This window comes from Panicum virgatum, chromosome 3K (genome assembly GCF_016808335.1).
Source record: "Panicum virgatum strain AP13 chromosome 3K, P.virgatum_v5, whole genome shotgun sequence".
Lineage (NCBI taxonomy): Eukaryota > Viridiplantae > Streptophyta > Magnoliopsida > Poales > Poaceae > Panicum > Panicum virgatum.
In genome coordinates, this window is record NC_053138.1 from 40,601,205 (window position 1) to 40,611,785 (window position 10,581).

A 10,581-nucleotide genomic window follows, 5' to 3' on the forward strand; every position below is an offset into this window, starting at 1 on the left:
GGAATAGAGGTCCCACCAGAGCAAGAAACCGACAGTACAAGAGCCAAAACCCGTGCCAATGACAAGTGGGCCCAGGAAAGAACCCATGGACCGAAAAGGGAAGGTCGGTGGGCCCACTGGGAGGCTGGCCGACCTGCTGGTCGGCCAACCTGCCCGTGGGACCCACCGACTTAAAATGGACATGTGGAGGAAGCTTATTGGATGCTTAAATCAGTTCGCCAAGGATTAGTTGCAGAATGGATTCCCCTTGGACATGGCTCCCTCCTATAAATATAGAGGGGTGGGGGAGAAATGAAAACACACACACAACAAACCCTCTCAACTCACCTTTCTCCCTTGGAGCTTGAGGCCTTCATCCTAGATGCTTTGGTAGACTAGGAGGTGTAGAAGAAGAGGGGGAGAGTGAGGAGGAGTCGGGGGAAGTGCCGGGTCTGTCGGCACTTTTCTCTGCTTGTACCTCGACGGATGCTTATTCGGTTGTAAGTATTCGAGACTTTCTTTGTTTGTTTATTTAGAATTAGAGTTTAGATCGCAAGTTATCATATTTTCCTTATATTAGTTGATGTGTATGCTAGCGAGTAGCATTTGATCTAAGCTTAAGACCCTAGATGTCTTTGATGATTTCGGCAACACCTCACGATACTTCTGTCAGAGACGACCACCAAGTCCGGTCACTCCTACGGATCACGTAGAGGAGGATTTTCTTCGGGAGACGATTCAAGAGTTGACGACATTGATCAGCAACGAATGGCTGCAGGAAGGAGAATCATCCTTGACCCCAATCTATCTAAACTCTCTATCCTCATCATTCCATTGCCATCTCCAAGATCAAATTGTGGACACTCTCTATAGTCCCGCTGTCGGAGGCAATCTCATGTCAGATGAGTTTGCCTTAGCCTTTTTGGGCAATTACAAGCTCACTCCGACAGACAGACAGCTCAAGAGACCTTCAGGTTCTCTTAGGAGCAGCTATGGGATAATCACCGATGTGCCATTTTGGCACAAGAATGTTAAAATCCATCTGAACTTCCATATCTTCGAAGATCTCAACTTTGATTTCTTGATAGGACATCCCCTTAAAGCTCTCTTTAAGGATGTTAATAAAGACGGATGTTTAAACATCAAGTTAGGGAAGGACACTTTCCACATCCCCGTGGATCGAGCATTGACATGCTCAGTGGAAGATCTCCCTATTCCAGAGCCAATTGAGGAAATAATGGCCACTTCCGCCTTTGAGTCTTTTGACTCAAACCTTGAGGAGGGTATCGAGGAAATGCCGGAAGAAGTCAGCGATGCAGAAAAGATCCCGGTGGAACTTCTAAACTGCCCACGACTAAAAATCCATCACGACCTCCGATTGAGCTAAAGCCTTCACCTTCCGGGCTTAGATATGCCTTTCTGAATAGCGATGTAGAGTCTCCCATAATCATTAGTGACAAACTCTCAGAAGAGGAGATGAACAAGCTCATCGCCATTTTAGAAAAGTATCAGTCAGTCCTAGGCTATACCCTACAAGACCTCAAGGGCATCAGTCCTACCCTTTGCACCCACCGAATCCCATTGGATCCCGCAATATTACCTTCTAGGGAACCCCAAAGAAGGTTGAACAATGCTATGAGGGAGGTGGTGAAGAAAGAGGTTCTCAAACACCTAGATGCTAGAATTATCTATCCTATTCTGCATAGTGAGTGGGTAAGCCAAGTTCAAGTTGTGCCCAAGAAAGGAGTCATGACGGTGGTGGAAAATAGCAAGAACGAGCTAATTCCCCAACGAACCGTCATGGGATGGAGGATGTGTATAGACTACAGAAAACTCAACAAGGCCACAAAGAAGGATTGATTCCCACTACCCTTCATCGATGAGATGTTAGAGCAGTTGGCGAAACACTCCTACTTCTGTTTCCTTGATGGTTATTCTGGTTACCATCGAATACCGATCCATCCCGAAGATCAAAGCAAGACTACATTCACATGCCCTTATGGAACATATGCCTACCGACGAATGTCGTTTGGGCTATGTAATGCACCCGCGTCATTCCAAAGGTGCATGATGTCCATTTTCTCCGACATGATCGAAGAAATTATGGAAGTTTTCATGGATGACTTCTCGGTCTATGGAACAACCTTCGATCATTGTCTATAAAATTTGGACAGTCTCGCAGAGATGCCAAGAGAAGGACCTGATCCTTAACTGGGTGAAATATCAGTTCATGGTCCGTGAAGGCATCATTCTAGGACACTTAGTGTTTGAGAGAGGGATAGAGGTGGATAAGGCGAAGATTGAAGTCATCGAACGACTTCCGCCTCCCATCAATGTGAAAGGAATCAGAAGTTTCCTTGGCCATGCCGGATTCTATCAAAGGTTCATCACGAACTTCTCCCAGATCGCTAGACCCCTCACAAGTCTCCTAGCCAAGGATGTTCCTTTCCAATTCACAGATGAATACCATAAAGCCTTTGACACACTCAAAAAGGCACTCATCTCAGCACCGATCATCCAAACCCCAGATTGGAAGCTCCCGTTCGAGATCATGTGTGATGCTAGTGACTATGCGGTGGGAGCTGTACTTTGTCAGACTAAGGATAAGAAGCATCATGCGAGTATGTATGCAAGCAAGACACTCACCGGAGCTCAGCTCAATTATGCCACAATAGAAAAAGAGCTCCTAGCAGTCGTCTTTGCAACCGACAAGTTTAGATCCTATCTAGTGGGTACCAAGGTCATCGTCTATACAGACCATGCCGCACTCAAGTACCTCTTTACTAAGAAGGATGCTAAACCAAGGTTGATCAGATGGATTCTTCTACTCCAAGAATTTGATTTGGAAAATTAAAGATAAGAAAGGAGTAGAGAATTTAGTGGCGGATCATTTATCGCGCATGACCAACATGAATAACCAAGACCCACCGATAAATGACTTCCTACGGGATGATATGCTTCTCAAAGTAACAGCTTCGCACCCCTGGTATGCGAATATCGTGAACTTCATGGTTTCAGGGTATATACCCCCAGGGGAGAGCAAAAAGAAGCTAGTTCAAGAGAGCAGACGCCACCTATGGGATACACCATATCTGTACCTAGTCTGTGCAGATGGGCTACTCAGACATTGTGCACTTATGGCAGAAGGACAAAAGATCATAGAGAAATGCCATGCAGCACCATATGGAGGTCACTATGGTGTATTTCGCACTCAAGCGAAAATCTGGCAGAGCGGTTTCTATTGGCCATCTATGTATGAAGATACAAAGAACTTCATCCGAAGATGCCCAAACTGCCAGAGGCATGGAGGGATCACAGCTCGCGAATCAATGCCCCTAAACTACAATCTTCAAGTTGAACTTTTTGATGTCTGGGGTATTGATTACATGGAACCTTTTGTAAGATCCCAAGGATGCGAGTATATCTTGGTCGCCGTAGATTACGTCTCCAAATGGGTCGAAGGCATGGCATGCAAAGCCGCGGATGCAAAGCATGCTCGTAAGATGTTCCATGAGATTATCTTTCCAAGGTTGGGCACACCACAGAAGGTAATCCTGACGGAGGGTCACACTTCATTGACACGGCCTTCGGGAAGTTTCTAAAGGAACAAGGGACAAGGCACAACATCGCGACTCCGTATCACCCTCAGACCAGCTGTCTAGCAGAAACATCTAACAAACAAATCAAGAACATTCTGCAAAAGACCGTGAATGTGATGGGGAGGGGATGGAAGCTGAAACTACCGGATGCACTTTGGGCATACAGGACAGCATACAAGACACCCATTGGAATGTCACCCTATCTGCTTGTCTTCAGGAAGACCTGCCACTTACCCGTAGAGCTGGAGCATAGAGCGCATTGGGCTATCCAGAAGTGGAACATGGATCTAAAAACAGCCGGAGAGTACTGGAAACGTCAGATCTCAGAACTGGAGGAATGGAGAGACAAAGCTTATCACAGTGCCTCGATCTACAAAGAATGAACCAAGAGATGGCGTGATAAGCGATTGAAGCCCAAGAACTTCAATCCCGAAGACAAGGTATTGCTCTTTAACTCCAGGGTTAAGTTATTTGGTCACAAAAAGCTACGAAGCAAATGGAGAGGACCGTACCACGTCATCGACACATCGCCGCATGGGGCCATCACGATACAAGATGACGATGGTAACGCCAATAAGGTAAACGGTCAACGACTCAAGGTTTTCCTAGACCATAATAAATCTCTTGATGAAGAGATAGACATGATCGACTTAGTCGATCCCATACTTATATCTAAAAATAGCCATATAGGCCAAAAGGGCAGGTGGGCCCATTCTACCTCTTAAACATATGACCCCACCTGTTGACCTGCGCAAGCTGGGGCCCACTGGGGCCCAGCCTGGGTCGGCCGACCCACTAGGTCGGCCGAACCTGGGCCAGCGCTAGTGAGGCCCAGCTTTGGCGCACAGCCTCCATGACCCACCTAGAGTCCAACTCCGTGAGGAACGACGGCGTTTCGCGACGAGAAAAGGAGTCTCGTACCCCTCTTCTTCTCTTCAGAAAACCTAAACCCTCCACCTTGTTTCCATCCACCCTCCAAAGACCTCCGTTGACTCCACCAGCATCCCACCATCATCAACCCATGGCCGGCAAAGGAGACCCCAAAACCGTAGCCACCACACCGGCCATGACTCCTCCAGCGACTCTTCCAGCAATCAACACCCCGATTCCTGCAACTGAAGCAACAATGGAAGATGCGGCGACCTTCGTGCAGCCTCTGGCCATGGTCCCGGCCGAGGGGAACAGTGGAGGCCCGGTGGGCGCCACCCTCCGGTCAGCCGACCTGCCTGGTCGGCCGACCAGGGGGCACGACATCCAGCGCCCCCGCTCCGCTGCACGATCCCCCTCGCCTCATAAGACTACAAGATCTAGGCACGCGCGAATAGCCCCTATGGAAGGCCATCCAAAGAAGCTCCGGCCCGATCAAGGCCGATCGTCCAGCAGCTCTTCAAGGATGGAGCGGCAACAGGATCACCCGCGTCCCCTCAGATTGCGCGGACTGCTCCCATGCCACAGAAGAGCGCTCCGGAGTCTGCACAAGGGGAGTCTCCGACACGGACTTCGGATACTCAAAGGAGGAGTGCAGCCACCAGTCCATCGCCGAAGAAGACCAGATCTTAGTCGTCGCCTGCAATGCCCAAGGACGACAGGACTTCAGAAGCACCCACCATCGCCGACCTCACCGCGATGGTCCAGTAGCTACGCCTGGAGAACAAGCACCTCGAGGACCAACTTGCGGAGAGGAAGGTCGAGGTGGAGGAGCTTCGGGACGACCTCCGTCTTCTGCGGAGAGGGTTGAGCGCTAAGATGAAGCACTTATTTGAGGCAACGGGTCACAAGGACCTCTATTAGGAGTCACCTCCTAAGGATGGTCGTTATCATAGGTTTAGTTTGGGCGCTAGTTTTAGTCGTTTCATTTAGGTTTAGGTTAGTCTAGACGCGCCCCAGTCTTTATTTCATTCAGAATTGTGAACTTTGGCTCCCCGCTGTTAATGCCAGCAGAGCCCCATTATCTTTCATATTTGGTTTGTTTTGTCTATGATCAAGGAGCAGGTCGAAAACAAGTGCGGGGGGGGGGGGGGGGGGCGATCCCATGACGCTACACATCCACGATCACATTCACATGTCACGTGCACCTCCCGCTCCGACTCCTGAGTTTGCACTACCTCACTTGTTTCCTCCCTTTTAGCGTTTCTGAAACATGAGCATATCTTTTCAAATTCTTGAACCTGTTTAAGAAATCTGCAAATAAGAATTCCTTGATAAATGGCCTGCATAAATGTTTTTCATGCTGCGCTTAAGTTTGTGAACCATATCTTATAGGACCCCATGATGCTTTGTTGTTGACTAACGTGATATGTCTGGTTTAAAGTTGTTCGTCTCTCTCATGTTGACCAGTCTGGGAATTTTATTTATAAAAACAAAAATGAGTTCTTGGTCTTATCTCTTTATCCACCATCCTACCAGAGCCATATATTACCTTCCACTTATAAAAAAATCCCATGTTATGTCTCTTGGCTACATGTTGAGCTTGATCAAATTTTGTGACCCATCATGATTTTACTTTGTTTACAATCTTGATTAAAGGCTATTTGTTCAGATGAACCTCATGCTCCTTAAATATTGTCTAGAAATAATATTTCAAAAGAAAAGAGAGAGAGAGAGAGAGAGATGAAAAGATGGCATGCCAAAGAAGCATGACCCAAAGAGAGAGAGAGAGAGAGAGAGAGAGAGAGAGAGAGAGAGAGAAAAGATGGCATTCCAAAGAAGCATGACCCAGCAAATAAAGTCAGACATGAAAAGGAGCATGTATTTATCTGTACACTAACCTAATCAGTTTGTAAATTTGAGTATCAACCTATGGATCCAATCTTTGACCTTGCAACAGATTTGAGTCAAGATGACATTCTACCTCATCCATCGAAACTCCACATATACCATCAGAGTCGGTGAGGTAAAATAGGGGATAAGTTTTGGCAAGAAGCTATGAGTGATTTTGAGAGATCCGTGAAAGGGAGTAAGACCATGAACATCTTTTTCTGCAAAAATTCTTTCAAAAATCCCCAAGTCTGGCAGCATGATAGAATGACACTTGAAGCCAAGATCATTCCGTTATTCAACAACCCGAGGTATCATGGTAGACACACTCAAGTTCACAAGCAAGAGCAAGGTATGGAATAACTTTTGTGCAGGATATTCTATCAAGAAGCTACCGCTTCACCTCAGTCCTAACCTTTACTCGGGCGAGCAAAGGGCCAAGTGTGGGGGATCTTGTTGACGGTCACTAACGACCAAATTTAACCATCAACTCCTGCACAAAAAGGGACCAAAATGTTGAATAAATGCTAGGATAGATTTATTTACTAACGGATTCCACAGATGATGTTCTAGAATGTGTGCAGGTGATTTCTAGCTGATTTTGCAGTATAATGGTGTGGTTTAATCCAAGACACGATGTTCCAGCGAATCAGGACGCGACACATGTCATAATATGGAATAGAGAGCCCACTAGAGCAAGAAACCGATAGTACAAGAGCCAAAATCCGTGCCAATGACAAGTGGGCCTAGGAAAGAACCCATGGACTGAAAAGGGAAGGTCGGTGGGCCCACTGGGAGGCCGGCCGACCTTCCTGTGGGCCCCACCGACTTAAACTGGGCACGTGGAGGAAGCTTATTGGATGCTTAAGTCGGATCGCCAAGGATCAGCTGCAGAATGGACTCCCCTTGGCCGTGGCTCCCTCCTATAATAGAGGGGGGGCGAGAAATGAAAACACACACACACAACACACAACACACCCTCTCAACTCACCTTTCTCCCTTGGAGCTTGAGGCCTTCATCCTAGATGCTTAGGTAGACTAGGAGGTGTAGAAGAAGAGGAGGAGAGTGAGGAGGAGTCGGGGGAAGAGCCGGGTCTGTCGGCACTCTTCACCACTTGTACCTCGACGGATGCTTATTCGGTTGTAAGTGTTCGAGACTTTCTTTGTTTGTTTATTTAGAGTTAGAGTTTAGATCACAAGTTATCATATCTGCCTTATATTAGTTGATGTGTATGCTAGCAAGTAGCATTTGATCTTAGCTTAAGACGCCGGATAGAAAAGGGTAGTCTTGGATGGGGCTAAGGTTAGTTGGGAAAGGCGTAGACGTGGTGTCTAGGCTGGACTATACCACTCAGTTGTCTGATAGTCCCACGGTTTGTAGAGAAAGCCGGTAGGTGGTGACAGCCCTGCTCGAGCCCTAGTAATCCTCCATGTTCGTATATTGGATAGAGCATATTATTGGAGCTATCGGCTTGTATAAGCTGGTCGATACCTTTAGCTCGAAGTATAACGGCGACGTGATCTCTTCTTCTAGGCATAGATTCTAGATATAGAATGTCCTCTCTTCTATCTTCTCCACACCGGCGTGTGTGTCCTTGGATGAGCCTGAACCTGTAGATAGTGTACTCATGCTCCTCAGTGGATACGATACCCTGGAATACTCTTGGGTGAAAGCTACAATGGTATCCGTGCACTTGCGGATTTTATTCGTGACGTTGCAAAATACCAACACCCATCTGCCGAGTCAGAGTAGCGAAACCTCTGGACGAAGCCGAACATCTTGCAGAGATCGGGGATCTGGAATTGGTAGACCAGCGCCATAGGGCCTGCCGTGCCCACTCAGTGGAGTTGGCACTATGCCATGACGAACCACCAACCTCGTATTGTTGTGGTTGAGGCTGAGGTTGTGGTTGCTGAAGTTCTTCCCTTCTGACCCTGCTTCTTGTAACCTTGCCAGGAAGACCAGAAACACTTTGCCTGTGGCCCTCCTCTTGTGGGACAAGAGGAGTGGTTAGCGAACGGCAGTTATACAAGTGATACCCCGCGTTTGGCAGTGGGATTTCATTTGCATAACCGAGAGAAAAGAAAATCAAGGAGTCGTCCAGGCCTTTCTTGAGTGTGTGGTTGACGGAGGTACATCCAGGTACCTCCCAGCCGAGTAGTTATCTCTCGACTGGGTACCTACTCGGCCAGGACCACTCTGCACGACTACCCGGCAGACAGGCACTCGGCTGGACGTCGGAAGGTTCCTTCGAGGATCAGGATGAAGGCGCGGATATGGATTCCGGATATCTAGGGATCTCAACCGACCTGATTCCATATAACAACCCGAGTAGATATCCTCCCTTACTTGTAACCCACAGCACCTGGCCTATAAAGGCGTCGTGAGGAGACCCATAGAAAACACATCTGATCATTCATCGTCGTCAAGCTCATACAATACACAAAACACAGGACGTAGGGTATTACGCTCCCGAGCGGTCCGAACCTATCTAAACCCTAACGTCATCTCGCTACCATCTTGCTCTTGGCTCCGGAATCCCCCCTTCACCTACAAATCTACTGCCGGGCATACCACTGGTGGACTTGCCGGATAAGCAATCCGACAGTTGGCGCGCCAGGAGGGGAGATTTCTCAGGATTCCTTGCAGCGAGTTCGATGGCATCAAGATCCGGCGTCTTCTTCTCCACTGAGGTTAGCATCCAGATGCAGGCCGCCGCGGGATTCTCCTTCACCTTTAGTAGTTTTCCAAAAACTATGGTTCCCCGGAAACCACCCACCAGCCCCTCGAGCACCGAGAGCGGCAACTCCACAAGCGTCAGATCTGATCTGACGGCACAAAGCTCCATCGTTCGTCGGGTTTTCGAACTAGACATTAATGATTCTCCGATCATTCGCCCTAGGACAATGCGTTGCCCTATTATCTCCAATACCGATCTAATCTCCAGAATAGATCACGTCACCAAATCCATCGTCGAGTGCATACAACTCGGCAAAAACATGCTAGGTCGTCCAGGCGACTCGGCCATCGTACCACACGGGCTGCGCAACAACTCTGCGTGTACTCAGATCAGGTTTGAGTACGTATGCGCAACTTGCACATCATCGAGTTGGATCAGTCCGACCTAGAGCAGATCCGATCTGATTCGCCCTCACCTCCCGAGGCCGAATATCAGGTCGCAGTCTTCACCCTCCCGCCCAACCACAACAACCCTGACAGTCAGTGTCAGATCTCGGCTGTCTTGCTGGACTCCAAGTCCTTCGACGGTGAGGAGGACCAACTATGGGCAGAACGCCTTCACCGCAACTCTCTTCACGCCGATTGTCGGGCCAACGAGGAGGTCATCCATATCAGAGCCAAACAAAGCGACGCACCAGAGAAAGCAACAGATTTTCAAAACAGTTCCTTAAAACTTGAACACAAAACTGCATTTGAAAAATACGTTGGTTCGTTAAGGATACTGCCTAGATCGTAAAACCCTAGGGAATTATGGGTATATAACTAGGTGGCTATTTAATTTATGGTTAACTTCTAGCATATTAGTTTTTGACAATTTTCTGCAGGTACACTAACCGCGCATACGTAAGTTAAGAACAACTAGTTACTCGGCTAGTTAAGTTAGGGAGAGCTATAAAATTGTGTCATGCCACCGGTGCTAACCCCGTAAGACCAAAGTTATTTGGTAGTTATTTTCTTTTGTGAGGACCAATAGGTTGTGCATACATCATGATCATGTTTTGAAACTAAATATACATAGATGTTTAATATGCACACACACTCCATTTTAAATTTAGTCACTCGAATCTCGGGACGAGATTCTTTTTAAGGGGGTAAGTTGTGACGTCCCAAGTTTTTAATTTGGCTAAAAAAATATTAGCAACTAATGTTGTGCATAAAGGATCAAGAAATATTTAATAAAAGCGTCAAAATTCATTTTTGCAAGCAATTGTATAGATGTATGTGCATATGTGTACACTTACAAGTAAATTTATAACTTTCAAACCATTGCTCAAATGAAAAAGTGTCAGAAAAGAAAATTGTAGATCTTGAAATTTTGAACAATTTTTGTATTCAAAAGTTTTTCATTGGAGGCCAAGAAGAAGGAGAAAACTTGAATTTACAGACTGGATCGTGAACTTTGGGTTAATTACGAAATTGCCATCCACTACATCTCCTACCTTCCTCCTCCCTGCACCTTGCCTACGGCAGCATCCGTACGCCGGTGCTGATGCCACTTAGCCGACC